Here is an 18,568-nt window from a genome sequence, read left to right as displayed (position 1 = left end):
AAATAAAATAAAATAAATTTTGCTCCCAGAAAAATGCTTACTGTACCAGACAAGAAACCATATGAAAGATGGGGCGTGTGCTTTGCAACATTTGTGATTTTGCAACAGTTCTCATGAATTGAATGCCAGTTTTCTCCTACTGGTTCACAACCCAAGCATTGTAATGAAAACAATGGCTGTCACTGGTGCCAGTGTGTGTTCCTGGTCCATAACCTGAATGTCAAAGCAGCAGAGTTATGGGATAAAAGGCAAAATGGCACAGTTGACTGAAATTTCCTACGGGGCAATAGGCAAAAAGTGTCAGAATAAAAGAAGACTTTCTTCCCCAATTCAAAGAAACTCTGATCAGAACTATCACAGTTTAGAGACTCTTACAGAGGGACAACGGTAAACATTTTCCTTCCTTCCTTCCTTCCTTCCTTCCTTCCTTCCTTCCTTCCTTCCTTCCTTCCTTCCTTCCTTCCTTCCTTCCTTCCTTCCTTCCTTCCTTCCTTCCTTCCTTCCTTCCTTCCTTCCTTCCTTCCTTCCTTCCTTCCTTCCTTCCTTCCTTCCTTCCTTCCTTCCTTCCTTCCTTCCTTCCTCCCTTCCTCCCTCCCTCCCTTCCTCCCTTCCTCCCTTCCTCCCTTCCTCCCTTCCTCCCTCACATGTTTTACAAAAGTTTTAGTTTCACAAGCATTTCAGTCAGCCACCTGCTCCCTTTGCACTTCCTTCCTCTGCTCGTCCGGGCCCTGAGACATGGCAGTAGTCCTTCCCAAAGGTAAAATTTCCCTCTCAGTGACCATGGTGGTATCAGTGCACGCAAAGGAGAAAATTGCAGATTCATGGATGATACCTTGATTTTTTTCTGTGCCTCATTCCATTTCTCTAAGCACATGGTATTTGCTGACAAGAGACTGAAAGGGACCTCTGGTCTTCTTTGCCCGGTCACTCTTCTCTTCTGAGCTGGTTCTTTCCAATTGGGCTCCAGAAGCAGAATCTATCCCAGGAAAAGCCTTCTTGTCAGTGAAACTAAGATGGGTAAAGTGTGGGGAGGAAACTGCAGGGCACAACACATTAAAGAGTGCCATTATTTTTCATTGCTAGGATTCATCCTTATTTTACCGATAAATTCCGATGCACAACCAAAATTAGCTTTGCTTCCTGACCTCGGCGCAGCCTGGCCAACTCAGCATCCCAAGCTCATGAGATGAACAAGTTGAACAGACCCTGTGTTTAAAAAGGTCTCTTTTGTTCTTTAACCCCCAACCACAAAAAGCAGTGTATACAAAACTCAGAGAGATGTGAGACAAAAGGAAGACGGTCCCTTCAGAGCCTGTGGCCTGTTGGCCCACAAAACCTGGGCATGCATCTTGTCCCTGCAAGGACATCATTCCCACATGGGGTCAGGACCAATTGCTGGGTCAAGCTTAATCACACAGTGACTTGCCAGCTTCCCTCTTTGCTCTTCCCTCCAACATGACAACTGGTTTCAAGCAAGTTGCCTTTCTTCCCCCTCATCCATCACAGATGCTTGTCATCTTCGTAGCTTCATGCCAGAATGGAGGGATATGTTTGCTTGTGTCTGTTGTTCAAGGAAAGCCCTTCCCACACTAAACTTTGGGCTGAGTCCAGACACCATATCACAAGCCTGGTCCATGCTCAGCTGCCTCCCAGTCCTTTCCTCCTCACAGCTCACGGCAACTTAGTGGCCCATCTCAGGGAGCAAGCGATGCGAGATGGCTGCCTCTCCGTGTAACGCAGAAGGGTTTGGTGGCAATGGGGGGATAAATGGTCAGAAAGAAATACGCTGGTGCTCCTTCAATGATGCCTGGAAATTAATGCAGCCATCATTTTTACTTCATCACAGCCCCCAGGAGAGCACACAAAGGAGTGATCTCCAGAAGATGGACTTGGGGCAGGAGAGGGGTGAGAGGGCTGACGTGAGGGTTTAGAGAGTGGGGGGAGAGTGCTTCTTGGCTAAGATTCTCCTAAAGATATTAAATATAATTTCTTGCCCTGCAAAATCTTTCCATAGATACTGTAAACCAGTTGCTTTAGTAAGGAAAGCAAGACTGTGTTACCGCTGACAACTCAATTCATTGCCACGGATATTTTGTAAATCACAAATGTTTAGCTTTTTCTACAGCCAATATTAATTGAAAGCATTTTTCCAGGTCTGTGGTGTACTGCAAACTAACAGAAGTTGTACTACTGGTATGCTTTAGGATCTGTGGTTCGAGTGCTTTCATAGATTTCTTTAATCTGTCTGAAATTGCAGGTTTCAAGTAACCTTTAGTATTTGAGCCAGACGCCTCCAATTAACTCTGCTCCTTTAGCTGAACATACCAGGGAGGCCCAAGGCATTAAAATGAGCTGCATGAAGAAACCTACCCAGAATAAATATAATTACAACCTAAGCTTATTGTTCACAACCGCCTGACCTCCAGATGGTAACTCACACAATTAAAATGCTTTTATTTTTTCAAGGAAACAGACAGGGAGGAAAAAAAAAAGAAGAAAAAGGAAAGCCACACATGTGATGACTCCCTCCATTTTCCTCCCAGCTCCAGCAGCCCGGCATCTCCGCTCACTGCCCTCTCCTGGGTTCGGCAGCTCGTGCCCCCTGTGAGGCATCCAGGCATCAGGGATATGAAGTGGCATCACCCCAAATGCTGACCAAGACAGGTGGCTGCTGGCTGGGGGCTGAAGTCCCTTCAGTCCCTGGGGGAGCTCTCATGCTGCTCCCGTGGTACCTAGTATTCGAGATAGCGGTCCCCGTGGCTTGGCTGCAGGCAGCCTGGCATGCCTAGTGCCTACCCAGGTCAAGGACACACTGTTGTCGCCTGCCACCACTGCCGCTGCTGGGGAGATAAACGCTGCACCGGCCAACGGCTTAATCGCTTTCAGCAGCTGGGCTGCTCCCTGCCCGCACGGCGAGGGTGGCTGGCTGCGCTGGAAATCAGAACACCAGCCGCTGCAGCTTTTGCTGCTGGGCTGAGCCCAAGGGGTCTGGAAAGACAAAGGGTTTCTGTGGGTGCACTGCGAGGGGTAATACTGGGGGGATGGCAGGGAGGGGGAGCCCTAGAAATTGCAGGGTTTAGCACAAATACAGTTCAAGGCTAGGCTGCATTCACCTGGCTGTCGTTTGTATGTGCTTTCAACAGCTATGGATGGCTGGGCTCAGCCAGCCCTCCAGCTCCAAGGTAAAATTTAAAAGGGGAGAGTTGAGGGAAAAAAAAAAAAAGAAACAGGTGAGAGGAATTGCAGTAATGAAATGCTTAAGTAAAAACTGCACACTTTGTCACTTTGTCTGTGCTGTTGTATCCTCTCTTTCAGTTAAATTGGGAACTGCTTATCATAGCAATACCCTGTACTGGTGTCACAGTCTGGGATGGAAGTACAGCTTTTTCATGAGTTTTCTAAGTCAGCTGGTGGAAATGGCAAGAACAAAAAATTAGTATATACACAATTTGCCTTTTCTTCTCTCTCTCAAGATTTGGACACTTTGAGTCAGTAGAATTACGTTTACAGAATAAGCTCCTTTTCCTTCACCCTCTGCTGGGAAAAAAATCCTATAGACACATGCTTCAGTCTTCTGCCACTCTGAACCAAGAGCAGTGTCTCGTTCTTCTAACTTTAAGCAGAAAAGTAACTTCCAATGAAAGATGCTGAAATTACAGTCCTGCAGATGAACGTCTTTGTATACCTTCAGAATAGTTATGTCATGAGGAAAGCTGCACCCACCAGAGAAGTATTTGCTCTTTCTCTAGACTGACCTGATTTGCAGGCTCTGCCCCCAGCAATGAGGGCTATTTCTCTGTGCCCATTTATTTGCTGTGACAACTTTCAAGGGTACCACATGCATAATAATAGCTACCTTCTCCCTCCCATTGTAGGCAGATGACCCATGAGATTCTTGCCAGCAGTACAGGCTCAGCAGAAGGAGAAAAAGCCTGGAGAAGACACCTTTTTGGCTGTACATGAATGATACCTATCCTTTATGCCAGGGAAGTGGAATTGCATACTTGCTAGTTCCTTCACTGATCAAAGCCCTGAGGTCAGCACTGTGTGCACACGAATCAAGACTGGACCAGGTCCAGGGAGGAGAAAATACCTCAAATTCTATAGTCTGCGAGCCCCACATAATTAGCTATAGCTATGTGCCACCCAGGGTTACTAGTAGAAGGAGCCACATCACAACTTCCCATTGTATCTGGGGGTGGCCACACCACACACAGCTGCTGGCTGCTGGGTGACTCAGTAGCTTCTCTCCCACCCCAGCTCTGTGCGGCACTGCTGACTTTGCCTCCAGGTCCGTGGCTTGCAAACATCTGCTCAGGGGAGGTGGGCTGGGGCTGAAGCTTCCCTGCCTTCTCCTGCACCATCTCTCTCCTCTTTTCCACAGTCATGGGAGAAACTGAAGCATGATGCACAGTCAAGACTGTAACATCACCCGTTTCCCTGCTTCTTGCAACCCTGTCTCCCTCCATGCTGATCTCCCCCTCCAAGACCCTCAGTTTCTTAGCCTTTCTCTTCCCAGCACAGCTGCTTGTTTCCAGTGGAAACACTTGAAACATTTTGACTGAAACCCTGAAAGGCTATCCAGTGTGGGCAATTTCAGTTCAAACTGTTCACTTCTGCTGATGTTGAGAGGAAGCTGAAATGAGGTCTGTGATGGAAAGAGCCAAGGAAGCAGCCAGAGGCCAGACTCTGCCTGTTATGGGGAGGAGAGGTGAACTCTGCTGGCTGGGACGGACAGGGACAGACTACATAGAGCATGCACCAGCTCCAGCACAGCAGACCAGACTACAAACAGCAAGCACCAGTGTGAGAGAGAAGGGAGGGAAGGGATTTCACCTTCTGAGATGCTCTCGGAGCTACTCATGGACCTTACAAACTGACAGGCGTGAGCTACTAACTTTCTGAGAGAAAAGGAGAGATCCCAGTGCTTGTGGCAGCTCTTTCCAGGAAAGACATAGATTCAGAGTGTGTGATGGGGTTGTATCTCTCCCTTGGTCTTTCTTTTTCCCTGCTGCCCTTTTCCTTCTAGGATTAGACACCTGCAGCTGACAGTTCAGGTTGTGCAGGGAACAGTTTTGCTGCCTGTGACTGGCGATGGCAAATCCTGATTGCCCAGTTGTGTGCTGGTTTTGGCTGCGATAGAGTTAATTTTCTTCATAGTAGCCAGTATGCGGCTGTGTTTTGGATTTGTGCTGAAAACAGTGTTGATAACACAGGGACGTCTTGGTTACTGCTGAGCAGGGCTTACACAGAGTCAAGGCATTTTCTTCTCCTCACCCCACCCCATCAGCGAGGAGGCTGGGGGTGCATAAGGAGTCGGGAGGGGACACAGCTGGGATATCCTGCACCTTAGGCATCATGATCAGCATATAAAGCTGGGGCAAGAAGAGGGAAGGGGGGGACATTTGGAGTGATGGTGTGTTGTGGTTCAGCCTCGGTTGGCAGCTAAACACCGCGCAGCCACTCGCTCACTCCCCCCCACCCCTGTGGGACAGGGGAGAGAATCAGAAGAGCAAAAGAACTTGTGGGTTGAGATAAGCACAGTTGAATAATTACAATAAAAATAATAGTTATAATAATTATTATGATAATAGCAACAATAATTATAATATAATAAAATGGAAAAGGGAAAAAAAAAAAGGAAAAAAAACCCAGAAACACAAACGATACAACCGCTCACCACCCGCTGACACTGCCCATCCCCGAGCCGCGATTGCTTCCTCCCCCCCCGGCCAGCTCCTCCCAGGTAACATACTGGGCATGACGTTACATGATATGGAATATCCCTTTGGTCAGTTTGAATCTGCGCTCTTGGCTGTGCCCCCTCCCCTCCCGGCTTCTTGTGCACCCGGCAGAGCATGGGAAGCTAGAAAAGTCCTTGACTAGTACAAGCACTGCCCAGCAACAACCAAAACATCTGTGTGTTATCTCAACATTGTTTTCATACTACATCCAAAGCACAGCACTATGCCAGCTGCAGTGAAGAAAATTAACTCTATCCCAGCTAAAACCATGACATGGTGTTTGTCTTCCAAAGTCACCGTTATGTGGGATGGAGCCCTGCTGTCCTGGAGATGGCCGAATATGAGTAAATGAATTTGTGGTTTTGCTTTGCTTGTGTGTGCAGCATTTGCTTTACTTATTAAACGGTCCTTATCTCAACCCACAAGTTTTCTCACTTTTACTCTTCTGATTCTCTTCCCCATCCCACCGAGGGGGAGTGAGCGAGCGGCTGTGTGGGGCTTAGTTGCCAGCTGGGGTTAAACTACAACACCAGAACTCCTCAGCCCAGGGAGAGGGGAATAAAAGGACAACCCAACAGAGAGCAGGGCACACACTGCCCAGCTCAGAAGATTCTGCTTTGGCCGGGGAATGTCAGCCCATTTGCATAGGCATAGTGCTGTGACGCCTCCTGGGGAGGTATGCTGCTCCCCAACTTTCCAGTGTAGCCACCTGCAAGAGTTTTATGCACAGACTGGGACCTAAGCTGCAGCAACAATGAACTCATAAGCTCCTTATTAAATAACGCAAGTCCTGCTTCTGCTGATGTCAATAGATATATTTCTCCTCTGACACAGGTTCAAGGCTCAAGCTCTGGTACTTACCATCTTACCAGTGCTAAGCAGTGTCATTCACACTAGAAGAGAAATATACCAGTAGCCCAATAATTGCCATTTTGTGCATGAAAAAACCCAAAATTGCATTAAAAGAAAAGCACATGCTTGCATGCAACAGAATTAAGAATTTACTTATTTCTGGTCATCTTGTGTCCTTAAGAGAGAAATCAGGCTCATGGAGGCAACGCTTTCAAAACTGCAGCAGAAATTTTCACTAGTCTGAACATTTTTGAAATGTCAGAGGGAAAAAGCAGACAGACGAAATCCAAAGCCACTTAGGGAAAGTTAAAATGCTTGGTAGGAAGCTGCGGTTGTTGGCTCTGCGGTCCTGTAATGCCACATTATCTTCCCTGAGCCCGCTCCTGTTTCAGGCGATGAGCCTCGCACAGGAGCCTGTGTGCAGGCACTGACTCTGGGAGCAGCGGTTTGCTACTACGCAGCAACTTTCCACTCTCCGAGCCTAAAGCTGCCAGTTTGCTTACGGGTAAAAAGTAATACCCCAGCTCACCAAGAAGCCTGACCATTCACAGGAGGCGAGAACAGCTGAGCTTTGGGCTTCATATGGCACCAGGGGAGGCAGCAACTTTGTCCTTGCCAGCGTCTGTCGCTGCATGGAGTTGGGTGAAAAGCCAGCAGGAGCAACCAAAAGGGAGAGCTATCTGAGGGAATTAACTCAGAAAAAACTGACTAAACTCACACAGCCAAGGCTTACTGTTCACTGGAGCAAATTTGGCTCCAGTTTTATTAACATTTTCTAGCAATCATAAAAATAATCCTGTCATGCTCTGCAAAGGCAATCTCTGGATGACTAGCAGATGAACAACTTCTTGACTCAAAATTTGATGAGGAGATTTGCTGAACCATACTTTTTGGCTGAGAGAGCATTGGTTCATAAAATTGGGAAAAGAAAAAGAAAGGGATGGCTTAAAGCAATGGGTGCTGAGGTAGACCTGGTGTGGCTGACTGACCCGTGTGACTGCAGGCAGGGAAGCTCCTCTCAATGGGCCCTAGCAGGCAGCCACAGCATCCCCAGAGCGGTAACATCCACCACCTCAGTGAGGACTGCAATTTGGGTTGTTCCTTGCACTGGCTGGGCACAAGGCCTGGTATGACAAAGCCCTTGATCTTGCTTGGAGCCCGTGAGCGTTACCATGTTGCAAGCACACAGCCACTCTTGGGCCCTCTGAAATGCTGAGCATCCTCTGCCTTCCCTGGCCCTCCATGATCTGGTGTTCTGACAATGGCTGGTACGTTTGCACCTGTGAGATATATATAGATACCTATACATACGTGTATATATGTAAGTAGGTAGGTACGTATACGTATAAATATATGTATATGTACATGAATGACATAATTTTATTCAAACTCCTCAAAATGCATGCCCAAATTTAGCATGGCTTTCCCCAGGCACAGCAGCAGCAGCCAGCTCCCTGAAGGGTCCCGATGAGGGGGGCAGCACCTGCCCACCGCCCTGCTCCCCAGAGTTGAGCCAGGTTATTTATGAGGGGCTTTCCGGTGTAAAACCATGGTGGAGTGCCATCTGCTGGGCATGTGCTGGGCTCTTCTGGCGCAGGAGTGGGAGAAAGCGAAGAGAAACCCCAGAGAAATAGGCTGTGTCTGCACTAGGACATTCAGCTTCCCCGAGACCCCTCCCCAGCCAGCTGGCAGGGAGCAGCCCGCAGCCAGGCTGGTTCACACTGCAACTCACCGTGGGTCCTGCAAAGTGTCCCATGCGGGCGGCCACTGACTCCCACCAACTCCCAAACTGCCCGCGAGAATTTCTGGGGAGAAACCCAGTGGATCCAGGCCAAAAGCATGCCAGGGACCATCCTGACAGTGTGCATGTACCAGGAGTAGGGATGTACCAGCAGCAGGCAGTACCTAGTGATATCCCCTGGTACCAATCAATTTGTTAGCACAGACACCTTTCTGTGATGTGCATGTGATGGACCAGGCCAGTGCCAGGGAAAAGGAGGATGAGCAGTTTCCACGACTCGCAACCTTAACTATTTTGCACAGCAGCTTTGAATCACATCTGGAGGTATCTGCTTCTGTCCATCAGTTACGCAGGGATCTTGCCCCCCTAAATGTACAGGCACCCCAGCTGACTGCCTGAAGTAGGCTGTGTGAATCTCTCATGCTTAAAATCCCTAAATCACCTCCTTTTGAGCCATTCGTCTCTGCTGCATCTCCTCTGATTCATCACAGATGGTGGCAGTTATTGAAACCTGAATCACAGTTGCATTATGTTAACCCACCTCTGATTATAGTGTGAATGAGGAATACAAAAGGACGAGGGAAAGAGGAAGGGGAGAACGGGAGGCAAACTGCAAATTAAAGGCAAACCAGAACGTTGGTTTAGGCTATTGTGTGAATGGGGGTGGCTCAATTTTCCACTGTGCCAGGAAGCTGCAAGACATACCACAGTGCCAAAGACCAAGAATCTTCAGGATAACAGCTATTAAGATCCCAGCTTTCTGTCCTGTTAGAGATCCAACAGCTTCATGCATTTCTGTACAGCTACAGTGTGTTTTCTTCCCACCACTAAGGATCGTGGGAAAAAATGGAAAAATATACAGGGACAAACTTTGTCAAGGGCTCTCAGAAAATGGTTATAAAAGGACTGAATCTAAATCCATAAATGCTTTGCCAGCATGCAGTAACCACTAATGCTAGTTTTCTCCATGAAATACGTCAAAAGTAAGCTTCCTCTCCATCAATCAATAGCCTCCCAAAAGTAGGAAAGAGACCTTCACGGGAAGGAATGGTTAAACTGAACAAGCAAAAAGTAACATGTCCTTCAAAGCAAGCACATACTTTCCTGACTGTAGGGTTTTATTCATGTCCTTCCAGCCCACTCCAAACACAAACTTATCACCCTCGGTTTTTTGTGCCAAATCAATAACAGCTTGCGCGGGGATTGTGGAATGCTATATTTGAAAGCCTCTCACACACTTTGCTGAAGTAAAGGACGGATAATAATTAATAGCTGCCAAGGACATTCAGCCTCGTTGAGTGGTTGTTAGCATGGTTTTCCCCTGGACACTGTTTAGACAGAGCCTTTCCAATTTTCCTGGACAGTATCTGGAGACCAGGAGATTTCTCTGCGTTTTTGTGCACACTCCCCAGCAAAAGGTGAACAGGACATCCCATGAAGCCCTTGTATTGAAAACCTTGTTGATGGACTGGGTCTGCATCTCTTCTAAAATCGCCTCCCATCCAGCAGGGCTGTTCAGTTGCACTAGAAAGGCACAGCTTTCCCACCCATGAGGATGTCCGGGCTTTGGGTAGATGAAGTAGCTCTGGAACAGCTTTCGGGTCACAGAGGAGTAACAAAACACTGCTTGCCAAAGGCTGAAGGATTTGTTCCAGATGTTTCTGCCTCTCGCTCTCATTATTCAACCATTCTGATAGGGTTAGAAACCTTAGGAATGGTGCCTGGATTGTAAGCTGCCTTATTTTGCAGTCATTCTGGAGCTGGTCCTAAAAGTGATGCTTTTGGGAGCAACAAGTCTAATAACATCACTCAACACAGTAGCTAAAGGAAGCAAGGGCGCTGAGGGGAAATGCTCAGCTCCTGGCTCTGCAGCTGACTTTTGTCAGCTCCTCTCAGGCTGGGGTGAGGGAAGTTTCTGAAATCTCCCCATCTCTTTCTTTTTGCCTTGGGCCACCTGGAGCCAGAAGAGCGGCAGAGCCAGCAGGCACCAAGTACCTCAAAGGCAGCGGTCTTGCAGAAGAAGGACAACCTGGCGGACAGCCAGGAAAATAAACGACCCCGGCTCCAAATGGCCCGCAGGTAAATCTGGGTGCTTTAACGTTTCTCAGCAGGCAGGTGTTTCCGCTTCATCACTTCAGCGTCAATTGCCGTTTCAATTTTTAATCAGAAATGCTTGTGACAGCATGGGACACACCTCAGTGGGATACAGTACAGAGCAACGGTCCAGCATCTGCCATTTTCTTTGTGGTTTTCTCTCTAATAAGACACAAGCGCTCTTTTGAAGGTGCTTGGGCAGCTGGAACAGACCTTCAAACAGACTTCCCATCTTGATTTTCCCAGAGTTGTGTGGTCAGTCACAGGCTGTAGCATCAAGACATGGGATCGGGCTAAGTTCCGGCTAAGTGTGATCAATGAGGAAACCGGGAAATACAGGCCCAGCAGCAGGCTGCAACAACTAGCTCCTGAATGAGTTATTGGGAGAGATAGTTGCTTATAGCAGGGCCCAGTCGGTTCTTATTTCCAGTAGTCAGGGAGGCCAAAAATCCAGTCTAAACAAATGCAATTTAGTCCATTAGCAGACATCAAAGAAGCTACCTGCCTCGACAAAACCCAGCTATGTTTCTAATTAAGCAGGGACAGCTCAGACTTTCTGTTCTAGCCACTGTGGCTACAATCCCAATTCCCACAACAAATTACCTACACTTCTCACTGTTAACAAAATTACCTATTTATCTAACATTGTTGGCCAAATGCTGGAGCACATCCTCACACAGAAGCATTATTGTAGCCGTCACCTGAGATTAGTTTGAGCAGGGCTTGTGGGCTTTAGTCCTTTGACATAAGAGTCCACTTACAGCCTGAAGGGCAGGAGTTTTTTTTTAAGGGTAAACAAAGAGCTGCAGTTGGGGCCTTAGGTTTCCTTCCCCTTGTATCTCTTTGCACTTCATGGTACCAGCACCTAAAGAGACTTTTTTTTTGCTTCTAGTCGACTGGAAGAAGTGAAGGAAAGCCATACCCTCTCATGCAGGCCCTCCTGCAAATTGGCTAAGATGGGTATTTTAACCAGGGCTGCAAATGAAAGTTGCTCTATCTCGGGTGGATCAGCCTGACTGTTTGTGCTATAAACAAAGCACTAATACCTAATAACCAGGCTAGTGTTAAACCAGCTGGTGTGGCTATGCGCTGCAGCAGAGCCGCAGCAAAAGAGGCCTCATTGCCAAGCCTGCTGGAGAGCCAGGTAGTGCTCAGGTGGTCGCTCCCGCTGGGCTTCCTGCTGCCCAGGTCCCACGATGCCATGGGGTGGACCTGCCCTTTGTTTTCCTTACAAACGATGAGGATGGAAGCCCATTTCTCTCCTGGCTGCTTTTTGAAAGCCCTTCTCTTGTTCCTGTCCAGCCACCACAGCCGTGGGTAAAGGCTCCAGGAAAGAGGCTCGCAGACCCTCCCTCTCCCACAGGCAGCAGTGGAGGGCAATCACTCTGTGAGGAGGAGGAGTAAAAGGAGAGTAAATCCTGATCTGATCAGCCTCAGGTGGATAATATGGTGAAACAGTAAATTGACATTCCCAGGGTCTCAAAACACAGCTTGGACCTGGTCAGCACCTTATCTGCAAGAGACATGGGGACAGTACTTTTCTGCTTAGTTTTAAAAATAAACATGCTTGTCCGCTGCAGCAGTGGCTGCCGGTCAGGGTTCGCCTGCTTCCCGTTGTCCGGTTTCACCCTTGCTGGCAGGCAGAGGGATAATCCTGCCATCATCTGTGCTGCTGGCACCTCACCCCCTGCCTGTCCCAGCATGCCCTGTGCTGCTGCACCACTGAGAGAAGGGTCCCTGGGGCTGCTGTGCCCCTTGCACCAGCACCCAGAGGGAAGAGGGGGCAAAGTGCTTTGCCAGGATCCCTGCCTGATGCAGGGTCCCTGAGCTCCATGCAAAAAGTGGCCTGTGAACCGGGAGGCGGCTATCTCTGCCTTTCACTGCAGGGGTGGCTGGATCAGAGCTGCCTCCACGCAGGGCTGAGCCCTGCACCCCTGCTCCACAGCTCCTTGCAGGGGACAAGGGGGAATGACTGACTGCTGCCCGCTGGGCCGAAGACAGACTCACAGACAGCATGGGTTTGAGCTTGTCTGAGGCTTGGCATCGGTGCCTCCAAAGGAAAGACACATGCTGCTACAGCAGGTAGTGGAGCTAGCAGTGCAGACGATGGCCATCTTCCTCCAAGACAGTCATACTAGCCGGTGTCAATCACTGAAGTGGCAGGTACACCTGAGGGAATAAGAGTGCTGAATTCCTGGCTAGAGCACCGTGTACCAGCAGACCTCGGTTTATGCAGCTCTGTGCAATCGGGAAAATGTCCAACATATTTACAGCAGCCTCAGTTTGGAAACCAGAGGCACAAAGGGTTGGGGGGTTCTGCAGGAGCCAGAGGGGCACTGAGGAGGAAAGGACAGAGCAGCGGGGACATGGACCAGCCCTTGCGAAACAAGGCAGAGCAGGCAGGGATAGCTCCTGGCAGGGGCATGGGCTGGGTTGGGTGGAGATGCTGGGCTGGAGGAGGTTGGGCGCACAGCAAGAAAGGATGGACAAGGGTGGAGAAGATGCTGGATGAGGAGACAGAGTGGAAATGGTAAGCAGGGCACAGTGAGGAGCTTCAGGCCAGGGCTGGGTCCTGGAGAGGGGGAGAGCTGGGTGCAGGGAGGAACAAAGACTGGGCAGAATGTGAAAGAAGATGTGCAATGGGCACAAGGGAAAGCACTGGCGAAAATAAGCCTTACCCTTATAAAGAATGTAACCTTTTATTTTTTCTCTTAAAGCTTTTTTCTTTTCATTGCAGCTATTCTCTTTTTCTTCTAGCTTGCTTTGCCCTTTCTTTCCCTCCTGGTATTTGACCCTCTATTGGTAATGCCCCTTCAGTGTTTGCTAATTTTCTGTCTCCTGCTCTGCCAGTACAGCTGTTGGCGCATGCATTGTGCTATGTCCTCTATGAATGGATGTACAGAGAGCAAATAGTCTGTACGTACAACACAAAGGCTGCTCTTACCTCTAAGCAAAGAGCCTACAATTATCGGTTCTTCTCTTCATCCTCTTCTGTTCCTCAGGTCTTGGTTTTCCCTTGTGTTTCCTGCAGTCTGGCCCCTTGCCCACTTTTCTTCCCTGCCTTGAGCTGAGTCTATCCCTGTTCCTGCCATTGGTAATACTTGCAGCACTTCTTTCCTTTGCCCAGACCAGCCTTGCTGCGACAGCTGGAAGGGAGCAGTGTAACAGAGAGGATGTGAAGAGCATCTACTGCAGATCTCTGTGGTCACAGCTAAGGTCAAAGAGCCAAACGTTTCTGGTTTGTGCGTGGGTGTTATGTAAACAACAGCAATTATTCATTGTCAAAACTTCATAACTCAGCCAAAACTCAACCATTTTTGCTGAAATATTCACAGAGGCTGCTACTTCTGAAGACTTACTTGCAGCCAGACTTGCAGCCTTCCTCTTCCAACTGTAGAATTTTGCTACTACTATTAAAGAAGTCCCTGTCACAGTTATAGTGAAATTCCCACCTCACCCTCTCCTGCCATGAGAGATGTGATCCTGCTGGGTATGGCCCCAAAAATCAAATTCACTTATTTCTGAGAATATGTGAATTTGTAAATTTTTGGCTTGTTACAAAGCAGCAATAGTGGCCTGAAAGTGTGTGAGCCCAAAAGGGCATTGCTTCTGGTCTATTCAGTGCATTTGAAGGACTGCCACTGAAATGAATGGAAGCATCTTCCCATCAACCCACAAAGTTTTAGAGCCTCTTGCACTGAGGAGTGTCAGCCTCTATGTACTGCTCATGCTTTTGTTTATGAAATCCTGTGAGGATGGGAAGTTGCATTCTGAATATAAAGGAGGACGTGACTGAACAGTTTAAGTTGTTCCAGTGGAGACAGAAACTTAGCTTAAACAAGATGGCCTCATTTTCTTCTTTTTGACTAGAAATTTGGAAATGCCATTGGCTCCCCAAAAGTCAGTGAAACCTGGCAATAGTTAGATCAGCTGGGTAAGCAGCAAGTACTTCAAAGGGTGACTGGAAGCCATATTAGGACTTTAAAATACATGAGATGGCTTCTGATGACCCCTCACTTCCCCTTTCAGAGGTCCCAAGTGTTAGGTAGAGGGTGGAGTGTCTTCATTACACCTAGATCCCCAAGAAAATCCCTAAGTAATCCCCATCCTTACACCCCTTGCAAGAATGCTCCTCCATCCTCCTTCTGCCATCACATGCAGAGTAATCCTCCTTCTCCTGCGTCACCCGTTCAGTGATCCTTCTTACTCTGCAAGATCACATGCATTGCATGCAGCAACCTCCGTCTCACATTCACAGGGTGAGCACTGACCTGGGGAGAAAACACCCTCCCCTTCTCCTACATGTTGCAAAGAAAGCCTCCCTTTTTACCCATTCTCCCCACAAGACCCACACAGCTTAGTTCCCCTTTCTTTGACCCTGATGCCACAGAACCACTCTTCCCCGAGTGGTACCAAAGGCAAAGGTGGTGCTGCTTTACTTCACCAGCTAGCTTTTGCTGCCTGTCTTTGTGATCTGTTTCTCATTTGCTGAGATAACCTTTTCCTCCCACCCACCCTCCAGCTCCTCCGAGGCCATGAGCAAGGCAACACTGCACTGACGTTTTCTCTTCTGTCATTAGCAGTGGGACACGCTGAAAGAACAGACCAGGACTAGGCTACCCTGCCAGCTCTCCCATGTACTTGTGCCCTTGCAGAACACAGAAAGCATTGTACTGCAAACCAGGGTGCTGCTTACTCACAAGGGAAGCCTGTGCTAGCTTGTAGCCTCAGGTAAAGAGCTGCATTTTTTCGGTGTGAGAAACAGTGGGTGAAATAAAGTAAAAATACCCTGTGAAATGGCCTCCTACAGTATGTGTAATCCCAAAGTGGCAGGGTTCACAGACCCTCTTGCTCCCCTGTCACAAACCCCACTGCAGCCAGCATGACTTCTGAGCGCCCAAGGAAATAATTCTATACATGAGCCGTACAGCTGACCAGAGAATAAGTGGGTTCAGAAGCTGCTGGTTTCTAGATTATTGTCATCTTGTGACTCCAGTGGAGCAGCAAAACTGGGATGGACATGATAAACTCCAAAAGTGACAGTGACTTGCCTACTTTTCCCTCCCTCTCCCTGACACCCTTACAAGAGCTTGGCTGTGCCTCTCCCAAGGCAGCCTCTCTCTTATTTGGTAGAGATTGCTTAATCCAGACAGGGTGATGAGAAGGAGAAAGATTTAAATCAAACCCGATTACTGGGGCTTGATAGGCTTCCCTGGCAAGCTGTTCTGGGACTGACCCAAAAGTTGTCAGCTCACTGCCTGCTCCCTTGACAACACTGTTCAGAGGGCTCAGGAGCCTTATGAAATGCAGCCATCCTCTCAAGGCTCCTCTCAGCTCCAAAAATCAGCCTCTACTTTCCCCTGGCAAAGGGCAAGCATGCGCTGACGGTCATCAGGAGGCTGAGCAGCATGTGGCTTTTAACTAGCCTTTCGGCTATTAATGGGCAAAGAGAGAAAGAGCATCTTGAGCACTTTTCTGAGACTCTTGAAATGCCACACTCTGGCTCTGGCTTTGGGAGTAATCCACCTAAGAGATTACTCCAGCATGGCTGTGAGATAATCCTGCCAAGCCATTGCATGTGCTCAGCCACCGTCCCCCTGATGCTGGGGCTCTGCCCAGGCCTCTCCCAGGCCACGTGAATGGCTTATGGTGGCCACAGGGACCTCAGGATGGGGACCAGGAAGGACCCAACCTGCAGCCATTCCTCACCCCCGGTAGTGAAGAGTCACATGCCAGCCTGAGGCTGGGAATGGGGAGAAGTGTGCCATCACATCAATGGTGGTGGCCATCAAGGCAGGCAGGTGCCTCCTGGCAGGGGTGGGAAGCACAAATTTCATGGAAGGGGTGTTAGGAGACAGTCATGACTGTAGCAGAGACCTGAGCTCAGAGGCTGTGGAGATGCCTTCCAGTCTTGTGCCGGGAAGGAGGGGAATGGATGACTACAGGCACGATATGAGTGGGTAGAGGGACAAGCACAGGGGAGTTGCAGCGGGAAATCTTGCTGTCCAGGACCACGCTATGGCAAGGTGAGCTAATGCTTGTCAACACCAGAATGCACCAAGGGAATGCATGCCATTAAAAGTGATGAAGAAATATTTCAGAAACTATTCTGAAATGAGTGAAATACATCCATTTTTCCCCTCCATTCAGTTGTAAATTCAGCTATTAAAATAGATCGGGTTAGAAATAAATAAGTAAGTAAGTAAGTAAGTAAGTAAGTAAATAAATAAATAAATAAATAAATAAAAAACCTGGGCCAAAGCAGCATGTGTGTTTTATTTTTATTAAAAATGGAGAGTAATAAAGTAAAGCTGTAATAATAATATGAAAATGTTGACTAATATCTGTGAAAAACTTGGAGAACCATAGAGGGAATGAGCTATTGTGTTTTGTGGCGGGTGGGGTGCTGGTGAAGTGTTTGCGGTTAGGACAAAGACACTGAATTTTGCAAGCAGAGCTGATGAGTTTTAGGGTTTGCTTTCTGGAGACTCCCTGCACCAGTGAAGAAATTGTTCATGCTCAAGGAAGGCAGAATAGCCAGGCTTTTACTGAACTAATGAAAGTCTCCTCTGCGGGTCTTTTTTTCCCCTCTTTCTTTCTCCCCCTTACACCACCCAGTGCCATTGTTAAAATACATGTCAATATTGCAGAAAGAAAAGCAGTGACAAAGAGCTCCTTGTTTTTAAGCCGTATCATACCTATTCCTGCCAACCCAACAACACCTGCCATTTTACTTTGCTGAGCTGGATTTGTGGATGGGAGCTGGTGGGACCTGGCTGAGGAAAGGCTGCGTCTGTGAAAATTTCAGTGAAGTTCAAAGGAGGGGAAGGGAATGGGAGATAAGAGAGGTTTGAATCTTCATTTTAAAAGGAAAGAAAATCTGATTAAGATGTGCTGGCTAACTCAAAACATATGAGTCTGAACATCAAAAGGTTCATAATTCGTACACGTGCCGTAGATAATTATCAGTTTAACTCAATACTTCCTACAGCGACAGAGCTGACGTCAGACCGTTTCACTGACCGACTTTCAAGCCAGCTTCTGACATTGAGCGAGGGCTCCACTGCTGATGTGCTGGTCCTCGTACCACCCCTTACACCCCTGTGTACATGTGCTTGCCAAAAAGCCTGCTTGGACCCCCTCTCGACTGCCCAATGCCTGAGACGCAAGTGAGACTAAGAGTGGAGGCGAGTGGCTCCCAGGCGGCTCTGACCAACTCCAGCTGCAGAGGACCTCTTGTAGATCCCCTGTCCTGCAGCGTGTACTGCAAAGGGCAATGACAGAAAACCTAATTTAAGTGGAGCTCCTGAGACTCTGTAAAAATGTGGCCTAGAAAATAAATGTCAGACTCTGCTTCCTCCAGTCCACTGCAGTCTGGGGATGGCTGTGAGCTGGCACCTCCAGTACTGCAAAAATCGCTCCTGTGCTGCAAACCAGCGAGGTACACAAGGCAGCTGGAGGCCGACTCCTGTCCCAGCTCTCCTTACCCTTCTTGGCCAAGGGATGAAGGCACTGGGGCAGAGCTGCTGGGGCGGTGCAGGCGGGGACAGGGTCGGGGGCACCGTGAGCTGTGCACACAATCCTGTCTGCCTCTTGGCCAACTGTGGTTTCATGTCACAGTTTGGCCGGGGGAGCTAATCTTGAAACTCTCTGTATATTTCCAAAGCCAGAAGGTTAGGGCAGAAGGCAGGTAATGAATCCCAGACCTTCCAAGAGAGCCGTGTGTAGCATGAATGTAAGAATAATGTGACTTCAGGGAATGGCAAAGTAAAGCATTTTCCTTCCGTGTCCAAGAGACTTCTGTTCAGCACCGAGCTCTCCCCCAGAATCGGAATGACCTTCTGTCTGCCTGTCCACAGGAAAGAGAGACAGAGACAGGATGCAGGCAGAGGAAAGGTCACATTTTTGTTAGAGGGAAAAAAATAATTGAAAGCCTGCTGGTGAAACACTCCTAATCCCTATGACTCCTTGTACAGTGGAGCTGGGAATTTTCTCTCTCTGTCTACCCATGCATAGCCTTATGACAGTTTTCTTTCATTAAGAGCTCCTTGCACTTCATCCACAACCCCAAGACCACCTTCTTCACATTCTTTTTTAATTTAAGAATTTTATTGCTTTGAGGGAGGAGGGGGGAAAC

The sequence above is a fragment of the Phalacrocorax aristotelis genome, chromosome 1 (genome assembly GCF_949628215.1).
Source record: "Phalacrocorax aristotelis chromosome 1, bGulAri2.1, whole genome shotgun sequence".
NCBI classification, from domain to species: Eukaryota; Metazoa; Chordata; class Aves; order Suliformes; family Phalacrocoracidae; genus Phalacrocorax; species Phalacrocorax aristotelis.
The sequence above is the reverse complement of the archived record's forward strand: the minus strand, read 5'-3'. Positions refer to the sequence as shown.